The sequence below is a fragment of the Mesocricetus auratus genome, unplaced genomic scaffold, assembly GCF_017639785.1.
Source record: "Mesocricetus auratus isolate SY011 unplaced genomic scaffold, BCM_Maur_2.0 Super-Scaffold_100011, whole genome shotgun sequence".
Classification (NCBI taxonomy): domain Eukaryota; kingdom Metazoa; phylum Chordata; class Mammalia; order Rodentia; family Cricetidae; genus Mesocricetus; species Mesocricetus auratus.
In genome coordinates this window covers 20827859-20850326 of record NW_024429195.1, presented here as the reverse complement: position 1 = coordinate 20850326, position 22468 = coordinate 20827859, and the positions used below count along the sequence as shown (strand labels likewise).

The following is a 22468-nucleotide window of genomic DNA, read 5'->3' as shown; positions in this document are numbered from 1 at the left end:
ACTGCCTGGGTGCAAGGGGCCACCGGCGGGAAACAATATCGATGGACCACGGACCGCCAGCTCCACCTAGCGACCGGTAAGGTGATGCACTCCTTTTTACATGTTCCTGACTGTCCATACCCCCTCCTGGGTCGAGACCTCCTAACGAAGTTAAAGGCTCAAGTACATTTCGAGAAAGCCAACATAAGAGTCACGGGGCCAGAAGGGGCCCCACTCACGGTGCTGACCATAGCCTTAGAAGAGGAATATAGAATACATGAGCCCAAGGATGACTCTTTTAAGGTCGAGGACCGCTGGCTGACCGACTTTCCCCAGTCCTGGGCAGAGACTGGAGGAATGGGACTAGCCCTCCAACAGGCTCCCATCATAGTCCATTTAAAGGCATCTGCTCTCCCGGCCTCAAATAAACAATATCCCATGTCCCAGGAGGCCCGCGATGGGATCAAACCTCACATTAGGAGGCTACTGGAGCAGGGCATTCTAACCCCCTGCCGGTCCCCCTGGAACACTCCCCTGTTGCCAGTCAAGAAGCCCGGAACCAATGACTATAGGCCGGTCCAGGACCTCCGGGAAGTCAATAAGCGGGTTGAGGACATACACCCCACGGTCCCCAATCCCTATAACCTCCTGAGTGGACTGCCACCTGATTATGTTTGGTACTCAGTCCTGGATTTAAAGGATGCCTTCTTTTGCCTGCGGTTACACAAAGACAGTCAGCCACTGTTTGCCTTTGAATGGCAGGATGCAGACCTGGGAATCTCGGGACAACTTACATGGACTAGGTTGCCCCAAGGGTTCAAAAATAGCCCCACCCTCTTTGATGAGGCCTTGCATCAGGATTTGGCCGGATTTAGAGTCCACCACCCTGAGGTCATCCTCTTACAATATGTGGATGACATCCTGATAGCCACCAAAACAGAGGAGGAATGCCTTAGGGGGACAGAAGCTCTCTTAAAGACTTTAGGAGACTTGGGGTATAGGGCCTCTGCCAAGAAGGCCCAAATCTGCCGGACCCAGGTCACCTACTTGGGGTACAAAATCCAGGATGGAAAACGTTGGCTAACAGAAGCCCGCAAACAGGCCATACTTGACATCCCTCCTCCCAAGACCCCCCGAAAACTGCGGGAATTCTTGGGAACGGCAGGTTTCTGTAGGCTGTGGATCCCCGGGTTTGCGGAAATGGCAGCACCCCTGTACCCCCTCACCAAGACGGGGGCTGCCTTTGACTGGGGGGAGAGCCAGGAAAAAGCCTTCATGGACATCAAGAAGGCCCTGCTCTGCTCCCCAGCTCTGGGGTTACCTGATCTGACTAAACCCTTTGACCTATTCGTGGCTGAGCAAGAGGGTTATGCAAAAGGGGTCCTAACTCAAAAACTTGGACCCTGGAGACGACCGGTCGCCTACCTATCTAAGAGATTAGACCCCGTAGCGTCAGGATGGCCCCCATGTCTCCGCATGATCGCCGCCACCACAGTTCTCATAAAGGACTCTCACAAATTGACTTTGGGGCAGCCTTTGACTATTTATGCCCCCCATGCTATGGAGGCGGTCATCAGACAGCCACCGGGCCGCTGGCTCACCAATGCCAGGATGACTCATTACCAGACTCTGTTGCTGGACAAGGACCGAATTCACTTCGGGGCTCCGGTGACCCTAAACCCTGCCTCGCTACTTCCCCTTCCCAGGGAAGCAGAGACTCATGACTGCTTGCAGGTCCTGGCTGAGGTCCATGGGACGAGAGCTGACCTCACGGATCAACCCCTTCCCAACCCCGACCATGTCTGGTTCACGGACGGAAGCAGCTTTGTACATCAAGGGGAGCGGAAAGCCGGTGCTGCAGTGACAACTGAGTCAGAAACAATTTGGGCCGAGGCCCTGCCGCCAGGAACATCGGCCCAACGAGCAGAACTGATTGCCTTAACACAGGCCCTGAGACTGGCAGAAGGTAAGAAACTCACTGTCTACACAGACAGCCGCTATGCTTTTGCCACCGCTCACATCCATGGTGAAATTTATAGGCGAAGGGGGCTATTGACCTCAGAGGGCAGAGACATTAAAAACAAAAAGGAAATCCTGGCTCTCTTGGGAGCTCTGCACCTGCCAACTGCCCTCATTATCATACATTGCCCAGGGCATCAGAAAGGCGACAGCCCAGTCGCCCGGGGAAATCGGAGGGCAGACCTGGCCGCCCGGGAGGCTGCCCTGGCCATGGAAAACAGCAGTCACCTCCTTCAGGCAGCTGTAGTCCCTGTAACTAATGAGGCTTCCGAGAAGACCTCCCCGTCTTGGGACTATGAGATAAAAGACATCAAGGCCATGAAAAGACTGGGGGCAACCCGAGTACATAATGGTCTCTGGACCTATCAAGGAAAAACTGTCCTTCCCCGCCTAATGACTAGGTATCTGGTTAACAGCCTACACAAACTCACTCATTTGAGCTCCAGGAAAATGCGAGAACTATTAGCCCGGGAAGAAAATACTCGCCACCTGTTGGGAATAGAAGAAATACTAAAACAAGTGACTGAGCAATGTGACGCCTGCGCCCGCGTCAATGCGACCAGGCTAAAGCTACCCATGGGGACTCGAGCTCGTGGGCACCGGCCTGGGGTGCATTGGGAAATAGATTTCACAGAAATCAAACCAGGAAAATATGGATACAAGTACCTCCTGGTTTTTGTTGACACCTTCTCGGGATGGACTGAAGCCTACCCCACCAAGCACGAGACGGCAAAGGTGGTCACCAAGAAACTTCTTGAAGAAATCTTCCCCCGTTACGGAATGCCACAGGTATTGGGGACAGACAACGGGCCTGCCTTTGTTTCTCAGGTAAGTCAGTCTGTGGCCACCTTGTTGGGGATTGATTGGAAATTACATTGTGCTTACCAACCCCAAAGCTCAGGACAGGTAGAGCGAATGAATAGAACCATTAAGGAGACTATAACTAAATTATCGCTTGCAGCTGGCACTAAAGACTGGGTCCTCTTGCTCCCCCTTGCCCTCTATCGTGCCCGGAATACACTGGGCCCCCATGGCCTCACCCCTTTTGAAATTTTATATGGAACCACCATTCCCTTTGTTCAATTCTTTGACCAAGATATTTCTGACTATGCCAATTCCTCCTCTCTTCAAGCTCACCTGCAGGTACTACAGCTGGTCCAGCAGGAAGTCTGGAAGCCTCTGGCCCAAGCCTACCAAGACCAGAGGAGACACCCTATCGTCCCTCACTCCTACCACGTGGGAGACAGCGTTTGGGTCCGGCGCCACCAGGCTAAGAACCTTGCACCCCGCTGGAAGGGACCATACACGGTCCTGTTGACCACCCCTACTGCTCTCAAGGTGGACGGGATTGCTGCTTGGATACATGCCTCGCATGTAAAAGCTGCCTCTGGTGATCCGGACTCAGGATGGAAGGCTCAACGCACTCAAAATCCTCTAAAAATAAAACTTACCCATTCCCCTCCCTCCTGCTAATAGCCCTCCTCATAAAATCAAACCCTGGTGTGGCCTCCAGTCCCCATACCGTTTATAAATTAACCTGGGAGGTTCTCTCTCAAGCGGGGGAGGTCATTTATGCTGTCACGGAACCACATGCACTTGGGACATGGTGGCCTACTCTGTGGCCTGAATTTTGTGATTTAGTAGCAGGGTTGGACACTTGGGACATTCCCCATTGCCACCCAAAGGCATGCGCCAGTGGTTCCCACTTTTACAGACGTCGACGTGCACTCATGGACTCCAGAGAAACCACCCCCGGGTGTGTTAGTCGCAGAGCCAGAGAGCAGCTAAATTCACAGGACTTCTATGTCTGCCCCCAAGATGGACGTACCTGGCAACAGGCCCGGAAATGTGGGGGACATGATTACTTTTTCTGTGCAGCTTGGGGGTGCGAGACTACAGGGGACGCATATTGGAGGCCATCCTCATCCTGGGATAAAATACAAGTACGCAGAGGCTGGGACAAAGGACAATCTGGAATGATAGGTATGCCCCTTGTCATTTCCTTCACTGCGCAGGGAAAGCAAGCCCCGGACTGGCAGACTGGGTATACCTGGGGTTTGCGTTGGTATCTATATGGGCCAGACAGGGGGGTAATCTTCAAAATCAGATGTAAGGTGGCTCCTGTCAATCCACAGGCCATAGGCCCTAACCAGGTCCTTGCTGATCAAAAGCAGCCTAGCCTACTCATGCCCAAGGCTGATACCAGGCCCCTGACCCTGCCTAAAACCACAGCCGCTCCCGCGCCCACAGAAAGCACTCCCAAACCCTCCTCGGGTCCCCCCCTTAAAGGCACGGGAAATAGAATATTAGCCCTGATCCAAGGGACATATGCCACTCTGAATTTGACTCGCCCAGATAAGACTAAGGAATGCTGGCTTTGTCTGACTCCAGAACCTCCCTATTATGAAGGCTTAGCGGTTGTGGGCAAATATACAAATCAGGCCACAGCCAAGGCTCTTTGTGGGACAGCCATGCAACATAAATTGACCATCTCAGAAGTGTCTGGAAAGGGGCTATGTATAGGTAAAGTCCCCGCCACGCATCAAGGACTATGCAATGCCACTGAGCCTTTGCCCCAAAGTGGCCACTACTTGATAGCCCCCAATGGGACATATTGGGCATGCAACACTGGATTAACCCCTTGTGTCTCCACCACGGTACTAGATGCCACCGTTGACTATTGTGTTCTGATCGAATTATGGCCTAAGGTAATTTACCACCCCTCTGACTATGACTTGATAAGAACTGGCCGCAGTAAGAGGGAACCTATCTCCATCACTACTGCCATCCTACTAGGGGGATTAACCATGGGAGGCCTAGCAGCAGGAATAGGAACCGGTACTGTCGCACTGCAGGAAACTAAACAGTTCCAACTCCTACAACAAGTAATGCGTGCAGATATTCGGTCTTTAGAGGAATCTGTCGCTGCCCTGGAGAAGTCCCTGTCCTCCCTGGCAGAAGTAGCCCTCCAAAATAGAAGGGGACTAGACCTCTTATTTTTACAGCAGGGGGGAATTTGTGCGGCCCTTAAAGAAGAATGCTGCTTTTACGCAGACCATACCGGAGTGGTAAGAGACAACCTGGCTAAAATAAAAGAAAGACGCCAAAAGTACCACCAACTAATTGAGTCCCAACAGGGATGGTTTCAGAACTGGTATAACAGGTCCCCTTGGTATTCGACTCTCATATCCACCATTATGGGACCCCTGATCATTATACTTTTGATTCTGATGTTTGGGCCATGCATCTTAAACAGATTGACCCAGTTCATAAAAGAAAGGTTATCGGTTGTACAATCACTGGTCTTGACTCAACAATACCAGCAGCTAAAGCAAAGGGATCTCGAGATGGCAGAAACCCCTGAATGAAAGATTCCATTCAGTTACAAGAGCAATGGGGGAATGAAAGACCCCGGCCCAGTCTAAACAGGCAGCCGAGGCTTATGGAAAATTCCGTTTTCCCCCCAGCTGAATAGTCATTGTTATCAGAAAGGAGCTCAGCTCAAGGTCCTCATGGCTGAATAGTCACTGCTATCAGAAGGGAACTCTGCCCAGGGACACAGGTGTCTGCATAACCAGCCCAGCAGGGCTGAGCAAGCACAGAGACCAATTGTTCTTCAGATAGGGCCAAGGCCGGAACTTGAGTTCCAAGAAAAATTTCTATCTGCCCACGCTCTGAGCCCTAGCCTCATTTAAATTGCCCAATCAGGGTCCTGTTACTAGGCTTCTCGCTTCTGTACTGCGCTTTTTGCTATAAAAGGACCCCTGAGTCCCCAGCTCGGGGCGCTCAGCCCCCCGAGACTGAGACGCCCGGGTACCCGTGTGTAAATAAAGCCTCTTGCTGTTACATCCAAGCTCGTGGTCTCGTTGTTCCTTGGGTTCGGGTCTCCCTCCCGTGAAAGTCCCCCGCCTGGGGTCTTTCAGTTTAAATAAACTGGCTCCCTTGCGCAACTTCAGTTCTCCTTGGTAATAATCTATCCCACAGCCTTTATTCTTCTCTACTAGTGGCCTTTCAGGGCTTCACTGAGGGGACTCTAAACTATGTTGTAAAACTAACCTGGTTTCCCTTTCAAGCCTTTACAATAGATACCATGTGGGTAAGCTGTGTGCATTTGATGGGAGATGTCTGTCGCACCTGCTGTGCAGCCTGCATCTGAGAATGTAGCGAGGTGGTCGGGATAGATGACACAGAGACCGGTCGGTTGCTTTAAGAAAAACTTTATGCTTCCCAAGTCAGCTTAGGAGGAGACCCCAGTCCGCTTAGGAGAGAGCTCTCAGGAGAAGTCTCTCTAAGAAAAAGGAGCTTCCCTTTTTAAGGACTTCTGTCATTCATTTACATACAATTCTTTCCAGACTTCTCACCCTCCTGGCTGGTGGTTAATCTCCGGGCCCCAGAATCGGGGAGACACCGCGGGGGGGGGGGGACAGGAAGAGGCATCTAGCTGTAGGGGGTGTGAAAGTCATGGTATCTCAGTGAGCTAGCCCTTATCTGAGCCCTATCAAGAGCTTTAAAGCACTGAATTGTTTTCAGTAAACATTACACAGCTGCCTGCTCCCAGGCCGAAGGGGAAGTGGGTTTCTGCTCAGGGTCTGGTGTCCCCACAATTCACCCCTTTTTATTTTTAAATGAGGCACTTCTGGCTTAGGTCAAGTAGGGTCACCCTCCCTGGCCCGTCTTTGGGGGACCTTGAACCCCTGTCTTAGGTGGGAGAGGGTCTTCCCCACAGGTTGTCCGTCTTTGGAGTCACCCCAACCTTAGAATCATCTGTCATAAGGCTTTATGGCTATCAAGATTGCCAAGGGCTAATGCACTTTGAACTCAGCATGAAGCCAGAATGCCTACTGTCACTGTTACCATTCCTAGGACCCCCACTGACATAGCTCCTCTCTGTCACCTGCCCATCCCCCGATCTGGGCCTTAGCATTCTACCACCAGCCTTTTTTTGCTACAAGGGTGATTTATAGTTACAATTTGACGGTTAAAACAGTTATAAAGTTTACAATCATTTTAAGATCTACTTAGGAAAGCATTAGATAGTGCACTTGCACAGATACATTAGGTACAATCATTGATGTTACACATGTAGCATTATAAAAAATATGAACAAGAGGCTTGTAGCACTATTTACAGAGTACCAATTTGTTCCTGTGGTGATGTAGTCTGTCGATTTAATGTCAGTAGTATCAGCTGAACATGTAACCCGAGTCAAAGTCTTTTTGTCGCACCAGGACAAACCACATTTCTCCAGAAAAACACACTGGCATAGGTGTGATTCCAGAAACAGGAACTACCAAGTCTGATATTTCAAGTGACCATGTCCTGTTCAAATACTGAAAAGAGGCTTTTGCTATTCATCACAGTCCATACCAATGTCCAAATGTTTTAAATGGGTCCTTTTTCCCCCAAAGGGAAAAGCTGGCAAAATGAATTTTGTTGTTTTAAGGTGTATCAAAGGCTAGCTGCTAATCTTCCAGTTTTGTTGGTTTTGGGATGAAAACTCACGGGTCCAGGAGGTTGATGTAGCAAGCCTGATGAGAAACCGGAAATCTCAAACTGACTGTTTTATTTCTTTCTTGGGCTGTAGATTTGATGACATCAAGGGTTAGGAACACCGACTTAGGAGATCTCAAACTGGCTTGGGCAGGCTCCCACGGTCTCAGGTCCAGTTTTTTCTGCTCCATGTATCTCACCAAATGTTGTGACAGCTACTGAAGCTTTATTTTTTTCCTGTAAGAAAACACAAACATGCCCTCGACCCCAAATTAGGGTCTTCTCTACTGTCTAGTGTATGGATGTTTCCATTTGACCTGAGTAATAGTTGTTTAACTTTTATTATGTCAGAATCTGTCTGAAGCAGATTCCTCACTGGCATTTACATTTTAAAATTTTTTAAATGAGGAGTGGATCATTTAATGAATCATGTGGGGACTGGGGACATTACTCCCCCTTTTATTTTTAAATTTTGTTTGAACTGTTGAAGTTGGACCATAACAGTAGAAGGGTTTGTCTACCCTCCTTAGTCAACTATCTAGGTGAATTGGGATCACTATTTAAAGTATTAGTAGATGTCCTTTAAAAGGGACATAACCATTAAGTACCTTTGAGAATCATTTAAGGATTGTAAACTATATTATGTCCCAAATAGTCTCTTTTTTTTTTAACCTGTAGCTCTCACTAGCTGACAAGGCCTCGTTTGCATCTGAACTGACAAGGCCTAATTTGCATCTACACAGACGCCTTTGGGGGTGGGGGCCTGCCAAAGCAGCAGGACAGTTCCCTGAAAAAACCTCTCTCTCTCTGACTGGCTCTGAGGGCTTAACTTGAATTTTTTGTTAAAATATTAACCGACTGACTGGATGTTTCTTTTGGCTGTATCTAAATCGATTTAGGTAGTTTTTAGCTGTTTGAAGGGATTTAAGTATCCCTTTAATCATATCCAAGGCAATTAGAACAGTTGCTTTTGTCAACATTTACGCATTTACATTTCACACTTCATACATACTGACATGGCCACGTCCTTACACACAGACCATGCATACATATCTCTCCTTGCCTAGGTTATGATTAGTTTGTTGAACTGAAACTTCTTTAACAGAACAACTCCAGTCAATCTTTGAATTAAAACAAAAGGTTGAAAAAGTCCTGTATGTCCCTCGTCATTTCTTCATTAGAGAAGTTTTGAGCTACACTCAGGGGCTACAGCCATACCCACTCCTTGTAATTCTGTAGATGCAAAGTGGAAAGGCCAGGCTTTTGCCAAAAGTTTTTAGAGATGACTCACAAAATTCAGTAACCTACCCTATATAAATGTAACCAAACATTTTTATTTTATATACTTTTGTCTTTTTCTTTACTGAATACTAATACCTCATTAATTAACTGTTACCAGTTTATTTAATTTACTCATCTTAATCTATCTTTCCATTGAGGATGATCCTCCAATCTACCCTCCAACTGAGGGCAACTTCTTATCTTAGGTTCCCTTTCTTTTTTGACCTTTGTTAGGTGAGGGTCTAGACATTTAATCCAATCCACCCTTCAACTGGGGGTTTAATCATGGAGATATTAAATATTTTTAATAAAGCAGAGATTCCCCTTTTAGGAGGGGGAAACTCAGACTCTTGTGTTGGCAGCAGCCACTCCCAATGTATTTATTAGTGCTATAAAGGCGATGAATGGGGAGCTGCAGTGACTAACTGGCATCAAAACGGTGGGAGGGGTTTTCCTCACCAGTGCCCATACTTCCCTTACCTGAGTTTGGCAATGTTTGGATCATTTTTATCATGGCGAGCATTCCTAGTGTCGGGAGCAGAGTCGGGGTCAACATGCCTGATGCACCGTTCGGGGACCCAAATAGGATTCTCACTTCCTGGAGGGAAAACACAAACAGCCCCCCTCGGACCCTAGCTAGTAGGGGAGTGGGTGGCTGCCATTTTCCTGTAATCAAATCCTTCCATCTGACCCATCCCAAAGACTGGGAGGGTTTGTTCCAATGTCTCTCCATAGCAGACAAATTATTTCTGTCTATGGTCAAAAAATTTAAAATATAAAGTATAGTGGATAACTGAATATTGGGGGAGGTGACATATTCCCCCTTTTTTATTTTTTTAAAATACTGTTTGAGAGTGGCTTGGGTGCGCTCCACAATGGCCTGTCCAGTGGGGTTGTGAGGAATACCAAAAGAATGGACAATGTGATGTTCCCTGCAAAAGGCAGCAAAGCGATTGCTGGCATAGGCAGGGCCATTGTCCATTTTTAGGGCATCAGGAACACCCATGTAGGCAAAGGCCTGCAGGATATGGGAAATAACATCTTTAATCTTCTCTCCTGAGTGGAGAGAGGCAAAAATCAGTTTAGAATACGTATCCACCGAAACATGCATGTATTTTAATTTCCCTGCCTGTGGCAGGTGAGTTATATCCATTTGCCAAAGATGGTTGGCCCTGAGGCCCCGGGGATTTACCCCCTCATTGGGAGAATTATGATAAGGGGCACAGTCAGGGCACTGAGAGGTAATCTGTGTAGCCATGGATAGGGGGCACCCAGTGTGAAATTTAATGGAGTGGGCATTTAGATGATATCGCTCATGGAACTGGTGGGCAAGCTGTTCCTGAGTGTATAAGACCCTAGGGCGGGTCAAGGAGTCAGCAAATTGATTGCCATGGGCAAGGGGTCCTGGAAGGTTAGTATGTGCACGAATAAATCCCACATAAGCAGGGTGGATGTGCTGCCAAATAAGATGTTGGAGCTGAACTAATAAGGAACGGATCTGAGAGGTTGGAAGAACATATGGAGAGGTTTCTAAAGGTCTGACAATGTTGGCAACATAGACACTATCAGTATATAAATTAAAGGGCTTCCCCTCAAACATTTGGAAAGCCATCAAACAGGCAAACAACTCTGCAGCTTGAGCTGACATTTTCCCTATGGGTACCCTCTTCTGCACCTGAGAAGAAACCACCACCGTGAAACCTTTGGAGGAACCATCTGTAAAGACTGAGTGAGCTCCAACTAGGGGGCTCTCCTTTAAAACCTTGGGAAAAATCACAGGATGTTGTTTAAAAAAAGACATCAAGGGGCTATTGGGATAAAGGTTATCAAACTTGGCACCTGTAGATGTAATAAACAGGGTCCACCCATCATGGAAGGTCTGTAGATATTTCATCTTCTCTTTATCATAAGGAAGAATAATTTTATCAGGACTCTTTTCAAAGGTTTGGATGCTAAACTTGTGTGCCTTCCATAACAATTGTAAAATCAGATTATAGTAGGGGGCCACTACCTTCTTAGGGGAGGCTGACAAATGTATCCAATAAATGGGGCCAGTCTGCCAAATCACAGCAGTGGGCCAAAAGCTAGATAAAAGTACAACCAGAACAAGAGGCTGTCCATAATCTATACGCCAAAGGTGGGCTTGCTCTATACTTTTTGACAACAATTGTAGGGCATTCCTGGCCTCTGGGGTAATCTGTCTAGGGGAAGTTGGAGCAGGATCCCCAGGAAGAATATCATAAAGGGGTTTAAGAGCCGCTGTTTCAATAGAAAGAGAAGGGCAAATCCACTGCACCTTTCCCAAAAATCTCTGCCAGTCATGAAGGATTTTTAAATTTGAACAATCAATTTGGAGTCTCTGGGGCCGGAGGCCAGTTTGTTGAATTTGATGACCCAAGTAAGTATAAGGAGGTCTCTTTTGGATCTTTTCTGGAGCCAAAATAAATCCTCGGGCCTCCAGGAGCTCTTGTAGCTCTGCAAAGGCTATGTAACATTGCCTCTCCTCGGCTGCAGCCAAAAGAACATCATCCATGTAGTGGATGATGTAAAGATCAGGGAACTTACGCCTGAGGGGATCTAAACAGGCAGCTACATAAATCTCGCATATAGTTGGACTGTTAGCCATCCCTTGGGGGAGCACCACCCATAGGAAGCAAAGTGCAGGCTCCCTAAAGTTAATTGCAGGAAGGCTAAATGCAAACTGAGGACTATCTTGAGAATGTAGGGGAATGGAAAAGAAGCAATCTTTTAAATCAATGACAATCAAATACCAGTCTTTAGGAATGGCCACAGGTGAGGGCAAGCCAGGCTGGAGCCCCCCCATGGGCTGCATGGTCGCATTTATGGCCCTCAGGTCTTGTAGTAACCTCCACTTTCCTGATGGTTTTTTAATTACAAATATGGGGGTATTCCAGGGGGACGTGGAGGGGACCAGATGGCCCGCCTCCAATTGTTCTTGAACTAGTTGATGAGCCGCCTGGAGTTTTTCTGCTGGTAAGGGCCACTGTTCCACCCATACGGGATCATCTGATAGCCATGTGATAGGTATGGGGGCTGGCGGCGCAACAGTGACCCTAGAAAAATGGGAATAAACCTACCACAAGACCCAGCAACTCCACTCTTAGGCATATATTCAAAAGATGCCTATTCATACAACAAAGATGTCTGTTCCACTATGTTCATAGCAGCTTTATTTGTAATTGCCAGAACTTGGAAGCAACCTAGATGTCCCTCACCTGAAGAGTGGATAGAGAAAATGTGGTACATCCACACAATGGAGTACTATTCAGCAGAAAAAAATAATGGAATCATGAGATTCGCAGGCAAATGGATGACACTAGAAGAAACCATCCTGAGTGAGGTAACCCAGTCACAAAAAGAGAAACATGGCATGTACTCTCTCATATATGGATTTTAGACATAGATCTGGGGAGTGCCAGCCTACAATCCTATGGCCAGAGAGTCTGGGAAACAGAAACTTTATTTAGTGGCTGATCGAAGAAGAGGCAGACTCCCTTGGTTAAGTACTGAGCTGAACTCAAGAAAGCCAGTAACAGAGAGGGAGGACTGATGATCAAAGGGATTAAGACTGGGCTGGTTTAACCCCCAGAAACAGCTGACCAGACAAAGGTTAACTCTTGAATCCCAGGCATCAGCCTGGGAAGCTAGCATGGGACTGATCAAGACCCCCTGAATCTGGGTGTCAGTGAAGAGGCCTAGGGAATCTATTGAGCCTTGGGCAGCAGATCAGTACCCATCCCAAGTATACACACGGACTTTGGACTCCCATAGAACAATGTGAGGTGCACTCTTACCCTGAACTCTTGGGGAAGGGTATAGGCCCTGCCCTATATGAAATGACAGATTATGCACACCCCCATGGAGGGCCTCACCCTCCCTGGGGAAATGAGGGGATAACGGGGCGGGGAGGGCACGGGAGGAAGGGAGGGAATGGGAGAGGGACCTGGAACTGACTTGTGAAGCAACCTTGTTTCTTATCTAAATTTAAACTGGAAATAAAATTTAAAAAAATGGTTAAAATCCTTCCTGTTCCCTGGGGCCCTGGTATTCAAAGGGGGGGATGCCACCCGGCAAGCCTCTCCCTGTTCTAGTTTATCTAGTCTCTTCCCCTGACTCCAGCCCATCCCTTGCTTGGGGGCCCCACTTTTGGACTTGGGTGCCTGGGTGGTGAGGACCACTCCCATTTCTCGTAGGAGGTTTTGTCCCCAGAGGTTGAGAGGGAGGCCAGACAAAACATATGGTTGAAAAAACCCTGTGTGGCCCTCAGAATCTTGCCACTTTAGCATTCTGAGGCTCTTTTGTGGCACAGCCTGTTCTATTCCCTGGAGGGTCACCTTCCCTTCCTGCTTGGCCCAGGCAGGGGGGCAGAATTTATCTGAGAGGACAGAAATGTCCGCGGCAGAATCTAAAACGCCTTTGAAGGACTTGCCTTCTATCTTTAATGTAAGCTGGGGGCGGTTCTCCATGGTGGCTACCCAAAATGCTGCTGGGCCAGTACTTCCAAAACCTTGGTTATCCCTTTTCTCTTTAATTTTTTGAGCCTCACAAGGAGCTGTAGGGAGGAGGAGTAACTGAGCAATCCGTTCTCCTCCTGGGATGGCAACAACTCCACTGTCCTCTGATGTCATTATTTTAATCTCTCCCTCACTATCCTGGTCTATAACACCAGGGTGTACCTGGATGCCTCGAAGGATAGTACTGGACCGTCCCAAGAGTAGTCCAACTGTGCCTGGGGGCAATGACCCATGTACCCCAGTAGGGAGGGCCTGGATCCCCATCTCGGGTGTTAGGACTGCCCGGGTGGAGGGACCGATGTCCAGTCCTGTACTGCCTGAAGTGGCTCTAAGGAGGTCTGAGATATGAAGGGGTTGCTCTGGGGGAGTAAATGAATCTTGCTGCTGTCCACAGCGGGGGTCATTGCCCCATATACATTGGTTTTGGGGCCCTGGGGCGGAGCCCTCTTCCAGTTTTTTTGGTTATTATTAGTAGGAAGGAAATTGCCCCCCCAAGTCAGTTCTAGAGTAACAGTCAGTGGCCCAATGATATCCCCTTTGGCAGCAGGGGCATAAACCAGGTCTCTTGAGACTAGTAGTACTATTTTGAGGGCACTCTCTATGGAAGTGTCCCTCCCTACAGCAGCTGAAACATGTTTTTCTCCCTCCCTGATTAGATCTTTTTTTTTCCCCCTTGGGGTCAAATAGTAGTAGCTAACACTTGGCCCTGGATGAAATTACCATTAATGTCTCTACAGATCTGGATGTAGTCATTTAGACTTTTGTTGCGGTGGGGGCGAAGAGCCTCCTTACAGTACTTATTTGCATTTTCGAAAGCCATCTGTTTGATAGTTGGCATCGCAGGCCCAATGCCCCCAAATATTCTCTCTGTTACCTGACTGAGGCAGTCTACAAAGTCTTGGAAAGGTTCGGAGGGTCCTTGAAGGACTCTGGACAGGTGATCCCCTCCTTCCTTAGAAGGCAATGCTTTCCAAGCACCTTGGGCTGCTGCCGCCAATTGGGCATAGACAGCGATGTCATATTGCATTTGTTGTTGAGCGGTGGCATACTGACCACTCCCAGTAAGCATCTCCACATTTCTCTGGGGCTGTCCGGCCTGTGCATTCCTTTGGGCTATCTGGCTGCATCTTTCTTGAAACTCACCTCTCCAAATCAAATAATCTCCCCCAGACAAAGCTGCTCTGCAAAGCTGCTGCCTATTGCCAGTTGCCAAATTAAGAGGCACAAAAGATTCCATTAAGGAAAATGTAAAGGGAGCCTGTGCTCCATAATTTAGAGTTGCCGCTTTCAGTTGTTTCATATTTTTGAAACTTAGAGGGTTATGGCACCTAATGACCCGCTCAGGGTTGTTTGGGTCTGGAACTTCCATTACTGGGGCCACCACCGGATAGCATTGGACCCCTCCTCTGGGTCTTCCCTCCAGGTCCGAGAAGGAGGAGTCCCTCATTTTAGAGTATGGAGGGTTTCTCTCCCTCTCCTGTCTTTTTTTAATTCGAGTCCTTTTTAGTGTCTTTTTAAGGGCCGAGACCTCAGCAAGTAACCGTTCCTTTTCAGACTCTGACGAGTCAGAGTCTGGGTCTGAACTATTTTCATTTTCTAGGTCTGACAGAGTAGGATATACCTGATTCTGACTGAAGTCCCTCCTTTTGGGTCGCGCCCCGAGATTTCTATTAACTCTTTTGTTGTTGCTAAGAGGCTCCTCCTCATCCTCACTAACAATGGAGCCTCTAGTTTCAGTCAGGGTTTCTCCAGATGATTCACCGTCACTCTCTGCCTCAGAACTCAGGGAGGCTTGAGTCTCAATCTCTTGTAACTCTGAAAAAGCCTTATCTGTCAAGAGTGCACCCTTCACTAATCTCCATAAGGAGAATGTAGATGGGGGCAGGGACTCAGGTCCCTCTTTTCGTAAAAGTTGATGAAGATCACAGCGAACCTCCTCCCAATCTGGGATATTTAAGCTCCCCCCGGTTAAGAACCATGGACTGGCTCGTTCGATCGACTATAGAAAGCCTTCTAAGGTTTTAGACTTTACTGTAGTCCCATGTCCTTCAAGTAACTTTTTAACTTGATACTGTAATTTAAGCTTCCCAGAACTATTCCCCATGGTTTCTTTTCTTTTTTCCCCAATCTGTCCCTGGCCAGAAAAAGAGACGAACCTGCTCACTTACCTCGCTTTCACGATCTCGGTGGGATCCTCCAATTGTCGCAGCTGCTGTGCGGCCTGCATCCGAGAATGTAGCGAGGGATGTCATTCCGTATATTTCTCTTATTGGTTGATAAATAAAACACTTATTGGTCAGGCAAGAAGATAGGCAGGGCTAAGAGATGAGGAAAATTCTGGGAAGTATAGGCAGAGAGAAGTCATCATGTGAACTTGGGAAGAGAGGATGTGGAGTCAGGTGTTCCCTAGTAAGCTAAGAACATGTAGCAAACAGACTAGTAGTTATCGGTTAATAATTAAGACAGAACTAGTCATTAAGAAGCCCAATCCAATGGCCAATGATGTCTTCATTTATATAGTATCTGTGTGCTTATTTTGGGGCATAACAGCTTTGCGAACCTCACTTTTCATGAGTTTGCAAATTCAGCTGCAGACTCAGAACATATATTTGGCACACATAAACAAAGGTTCCTGTGTGGTCACCCTGAGAAATTGCTTTCCTATAGTTCCAGTAAAGTAAAGGTGTCACTGCAGTGGTTCTGAGTTCATTAATCACAGCTTCTGCCTCAGTTAAGCAGCACACACAGAACCACCTGCCCAAGGTATTCCTGCATCAATTAAAAATAAAGACAATCTCCTATAAACACATCCCCAGGACAATCAGATCTAAACAATTGCTCAGTTAAGACTCCCTTCTTGGTTAGTGCTAAGCTGTGTAAAGTTGGCAGTTAAAGCTAACTGGGGTAGTGTACATTTACAGTAAACATTTACAGTAAATAGTAAACATAAATGTGTTGTAATATGGATCAGATAATTAAAAATAGTGCAAAATTGTAAAGAAAAGTTGTCTATTAGGTATCTGATAACACTGCCATTATTTAAAAATTAGAATACAAAAGTTGATCCCTAGCTGCTAACTCAATGCCATGCTTTCTCAGTCTTGATCTAAGATAGCCAAGTCAGTAATGCTGTCTCTCAAAGCCACAGAACAGAAAAAATACACCAGGGTCCCTTGTATTCTTCCCATCCTGGTGGGCACATGTGCTGACTGGGAAGAGTCAGAATGGCATTTTTGTTATTTGACTAATACATAGTAATTTGATTTTCCCTTCAATGGCATGGGAACATTTTCAGCAAAGTTTGCACCTAAAATGTGTACTTTCTTGTGTATAACCACTGCTGTTTTTTTTTTTTCACTTTAGATTCCCCTGCACTTGATCTCAAAATAAATGGAATCAACTAATGTTGGGAAATTAATTAATGGTTTAATTAGTGAAAAACTTTATGTAGAAAACTTAGAGTGTAGACAGCAGTGGGTCATACTATAAACAACTCTGTTGTCAGTGCACACGTGATCTGTGCAGAAAAGTATGGTATTTGACTCCCAGTGAACTGTAATTAGCAACAAAAAGAAACAAATTGTTGATAGGTCACACAACAGGGAATAACTCCACTGAAATACACTAAGTGAAGAAACACAATGAACAAAACATGCTTAATATTCATCCAAAATGTGTTTTTCACAGTCAAGTTTTAAAGGCAAAATAACATGTGGTTTTCTAGTTTTGGGGGAAAGGGTAAAAGTCGCCAGGGAATCAAATGAAATTCTAAGTGTGTAAGTAGTTTCTGGGAAGCTGGCACAGTTGGTCAAGTACCTGATGTCCAATTGCAAGAACTTGAGGTTATTTCTGCAGATCCCATGTAAAAAGACTGGCGGCTGGCCTATAGTACTAATACTATGAGTGATGGCATGGCAAAAATGTAGTTCACGGAATTAATTGATAGGCCAGCCTAGCTAGTATAGTCAACATGATGGTATAAGACTGAATGACCATAAAATCCTGCAAAAAAATAGAAACCACCACCAACAATAAAAGAAAAAGAAACAAAAATCACAAGACCAAAATTAGGATACAATGAAGAAAAATCACCTGTCATCAGGGCAATCAACCTTTGATTTTCATACTTAAACACACAAATGTACTACATGCAGTCATGCACATACCACACGAAAATTACAAACACATCATAACCACCACTCACCAAGACACTTTGGGATTCTGGTGTGGGGAATATGTTGATAAATTTCAATGCACTGGGAGGAATAAAGTATAAATTTTGCGGGAGGGTGGGGGGGGAAGGGGAGTGCGGGAGGAGGGGAGGGAGAGGGAACTGGGATTGACATGTAAAACAAGCTATTTAAAATTAAAATAAAAAATGATAAAAAAGATGTAAAAGTGAGAAATAAACTAAGACTCAGAGGGAAAAGAAAAAAAAAGATGTATAAATTTTGTAGCAATAAAATGTTTCATAGAGTTAATTAAATATGGAAATACAAAGATAATTACTGGATTATCCCAATTTCAATCTTAAACGGTGACTTTCATTTGTATATTTTGATAATGCTTTTGTAATTGTGGGGAACTGGATAAATATACACGAGCTATTACTGAATTGGTTCTTAGTACTGTTTATGAGTATATAATCATTTCAATAAAACCTTAAAATCAAAATAAAATAATCACCACTTAATTAAAGAGTTTTAAGACCTTAACCATAAATTAATCTTGCTCTACATGTTTTATCACATTTTGAAGATTTATTTTTAAGAACTGATTGCAATTAGTCTATTGTTTTTATATTAACTCAATTTATTTGTTCCTCTTTCTTTCATTTAAAATAGATTTTTTATAATATTCTGGTTATGGTTTCCCTCCCTATATTCCTCCCAGTTCCCCTCTGAATCCATACCCTTACTTTCTTTCTCTCATTAGGAAACAAACAGGATTCTATGGCATAACAATAACATATGGAATGAAACTATAACCAATTGACTTGTTTTGATCTAGAGTTGAGTATTTTTGCTGGTGCATAGGCTTGAAAATGTATGTGTTGGTATAAGGGAATATACCTCTGTCTTTGTTAAATTCTAAAATATGCTAATTGCTTATTTGTAGCCTATGTTAACCTCTACCTTTGTCTGAGAATGACTTTGATGCTCCTCCTTCTACCTTCTAAATGCTGACATTAGGAGTACAAACTGTGTCTTTCCTTCAAAAGATTTAGATTTAAATTCTCTATGAAGTACTGGCTTTTTTCTATGCTTGTCTATACTCATTTTTGTAATACTGTCTTCTGGTTTTTAAACACCAAACTTGATTCTTTCCTTCATTCCAGAATTCTCACATTCTTATTCCTAGAGTATTTGTACATAGAAGACCCTATTATGACTATTTCTATATGAAGCTCAAGAATTTCATCAAATCTCACTAGAGAAATACATAATTTATTGTCAAAAAAGCAATATCTAGCAAAGAGTGCAAATATTGTTTTTCAGTTGGAATTTTAACCGAGATAGGTTGATTCCATATATATTTCAGCAGAGTTTAAAAGCAATACATAAATGATATAAAAGTTTAAAGTCTTTTGGAAGCAAGGCATTTCCTTTATTTTTATTCATTGGTTACTAAGTGGATTTTGCACGTGGTCAATCCACCAATTCAATAATTTATTATTATTTAAATATTAAATATAAACTATATTCAATAGATAATATTACTTCCGTGAAAACCTCTTATAAATGTTAAGCATTGGGTATTTTTTTAACTTTGAGGGTTTTTAAAAAAAGATTTATATTTACTTTCTGTATATGAGAAATGGATCTTCATGTATGTATGTGTACCAGTCGTGTTCCCTGAGAGTAAAGGGCACCAAACATGGGTTCCCAAGTGATGAGCCACACTTCCAGCCCTGTATTTGAATGTTTTAAGTTAACAATGACATCTATTCATTAAAAATTTATAAGACCATGTGTATCATTGTAGAATAGATAAGATAACCTTTCTAGGGAAGAGTAGTTGAAAAAAACCTTTTAAGACATATTAGCTGTGTAATTTTAGAGAAAAATAGCAAATGAAGATTGGAAATAGTCAAAATAGTCATTTACATCATTAGTACACTAGTAACAAAAAGCTTTAAAAACAATAGTTACTATTGTAGATAGTGGTCATTACAAAACAAAACACACTTATGGACGGTAAATCTTAAGTAAAATCAGGATGACTGTTAAAACTAAGGATAAAGCTTGGTTATTGTACATTTTCCTTTTGTAATAAAAGAATATTATAACACAAGACAATTTGATCCATATAAAGCAGGTGGTTAAGAAGAAAATAAATTACCAACAGATTTCTAATTATAATACACCCTTAGTCTTTCATGATAAACAACAGATGTGTGTTTATAAAAATATATTATAGTAGAATTAGGTCAATAGAGTCTAAATGAACAAGGCTTAAATTATCTGTACTCTCTTTTGAATTCAAGGGGATGGCCTATTTAAAAGAGACACCATATAATGCAACATGAGTTCAAAGGAGATTAATTTAAATGGGCCACTGAATATCATTTTCATTAATTGTCCAAATAGAAAAGGAGGTATTTCACAATTCAAACACTCACAGGGAAAGTAACAGAACAACATACTAGAGAAAAAGCATGAAGAAATATTCTAGAACAATGGAGACCTCAATGCAATTACCCATTTCTTTCTTTATATTTTTACATGTATTTGTTGTGCTTATGTGGGAGTTTGCATGTGAGACTATGTGTGAGGGGTTGTGTATGCATGTGTGTGTGTTTGTGTGTGTTTGTGTCCATACAAAGGAAAGTTTTAGGAGTTGGTTCTTTCCTCCCACCATGTGGGTGAGAGCAATGGAATTCAGGTCATCTGGCCTTGTAGCAAGTATCTTTATCTGACTGTGCCATTTCATTGGCCCATCTACCTTTAAATATAGTTAGGAGGTTGAGGTAGTTCACTATTTGAAATTAGCTAAAGAAGCAGTGATAATTATTTGTGACATTGTATTAGTTTAATGAGTCAGGAAATGAAAATTTACATAAATATTTACATTAAAGTCTTTAAGAAAAACTAGTGAAAAAATTTACAAGTTTCAGGCAAATGCATCAAAAGGGAAAATTTATGAATATTCTTTGTTGCTTTGTATGGTAGCTGTCTAATGTGGATGCAGTGGACAGTGGTACTCTGCACTGGGAACTCCCTGTGTCTATATCTGTGGTCATACATTACTGAGACACAGTAGCTGAGGTCTCTGCCAAACAGGTTAATGGTGAAGCCATAGCCATCACTGAGGCCACTGTATTTTTCATAACCGCCATAGCCATCACTATAGGCAATGGACCTAATTCTATCCACGCCTGCCTGTTTCACAATGCCAATGTACCTCTATGCTATGCCAGGGCAGGCATGGGACCCAGGCTCTGCACAGATATGAACTTTAGAGGTGGATCTGAGTCTGACCTAACTTCCCCCTGACTGCTCTTGAACACTTCAACATACCTGTGCCCTGTTCTCACCTTGTGCTTCCTTAGAGCTTTCTCAGCTAACTCCTGTGAGGCAAACTGAAGCCTTCTCCACAGCTAATATATCACATTTGGCACAATTTTAAAACCTGAGAGGAACAGAATAATTTCTTCCTTTGTGCATGTAAACGGGATTCCCTGAAGCTGCATAAAGCCATCATTGGTACTGTCAGCACTCTTTGAACAATTGTGCTTCAACACACCACACCCATGGTGGTTCTGTGTGACTTGAACCCCTCGAAGTACTTCTGTTCCAGACATTCCCTGACTCAAGTTCAACAAAACCCTCACTATTCTGCCTTACTTCTCTAGTATAAATGAAATGAACACCTAAAACTCTAGCATGAAATGTACAATTGGAAAGAAAGCTGTTCATCCTCAACAAATTAGGAACAAGGTAGGGCATAGAGTTTAACCACATAGTCCTTACTCTCTTCAGGCTACGTATCATGGACACTTGACAGGGATGATGTCACACAAGCTTGGCCAAAGATTTGTAGTTTAACAAATCACCCCAGATGCGTTCTGTAGAAAACACTTATAGAAGGTAACAGGCTTTGCATGGAGGAAGGCAGAAACAACTTCTACTTTCAATAAAAAGCTGGGCTTTTGAGCCCCCAACTACACCTGACCCTTAATAAATGTAGAAGGCTCTTGGGAAAGCCCAGGAATACCTTCTTATTGTTCTCAAACTTCAGAAAGATAAAGCACAGTCCATATTTACTTCATTTTTATTTAATTAATTTATTTTATTTCCTCAAAGCAGTTTCTCCTCTCATTTCCCTTCCCATTCCTTCCTGTACGCCCCACACATCTGTAATCCACTCCTTGTTTCTGTCCAGAAAAGGTCAGTCCTTCCATGAATATCAAGAAAGAATGGCATAGCAAGTTAAAGTAAGACTATGTAAGTACCTGGGAAAGGCAATCTTCATACTGAATTCTAGGTTCCTCCCAGGGTCAGTCCCACAAATAGACCATGCTACACAACTGTTACATATATAATTCGAGGATCTAGGTTGGTCCCATGCAGGCTCTCTGGTTTTTAGTTCAGATTCAGTGAGTTCCAATGACACAGATTAGGTTTTGCTGCAGGTTTGCTTTTTTTCTTTTTTATTAATTTTTTTTAATTTTAAATAGCTTGTTTTACATGTCAATCCCAGTTCCCTCTCCCTCCCCTCCTCCCGCACCCCCCATCCCCCCAGCCTCCCACCCTATTGCCAATTCCTTCCAAATAGGGGATATCTAGAGTCTGTCATTTCACTCAGGGTAGGGTCCAGGCACTCCCCTAAGAGTCCAGGCTGAGAGAGCATCCCTCTTTGTGCTATGTACACACGATGTCTGTTTGTATTCCAGGGATAAACACTGATCCACTGCTCAGGGCCCCATAGGTTGCCCAGGCCTCCTCACTGACACACACATTCATGGGGTCCAGATCAGTCCTATGCTGGCCTCCCCGCTTTCGGTCTGGGGTCCAAGAGCTCTCCCCTGTTCAGATCAGCTGTCTCTGCTGGTTTTGCCCACTCATTCTTTGCCAATTTGCTTATGGCTCATCTCTCTCTGTCACTGGGTTCTTTGGATTCAGTTCAGTGCTTAACTGTGGGTGTTTGCCTCTGCTTCCATT

The 22468-nt window shown here is 44.5% G+C and overlaps 1 pseudogene; it reads right to left on the bottom strand.

The window, feature by feature from the left end:
• Positions 1-20395: 20395 nt before the first annotated feature.
• Positions 20396-21223, bottom strand: LOC101838209 (annotated as a pseudogene).
• Between the last annotated feature and the right edge of the window lie 1245 nt (positions 21224-22468).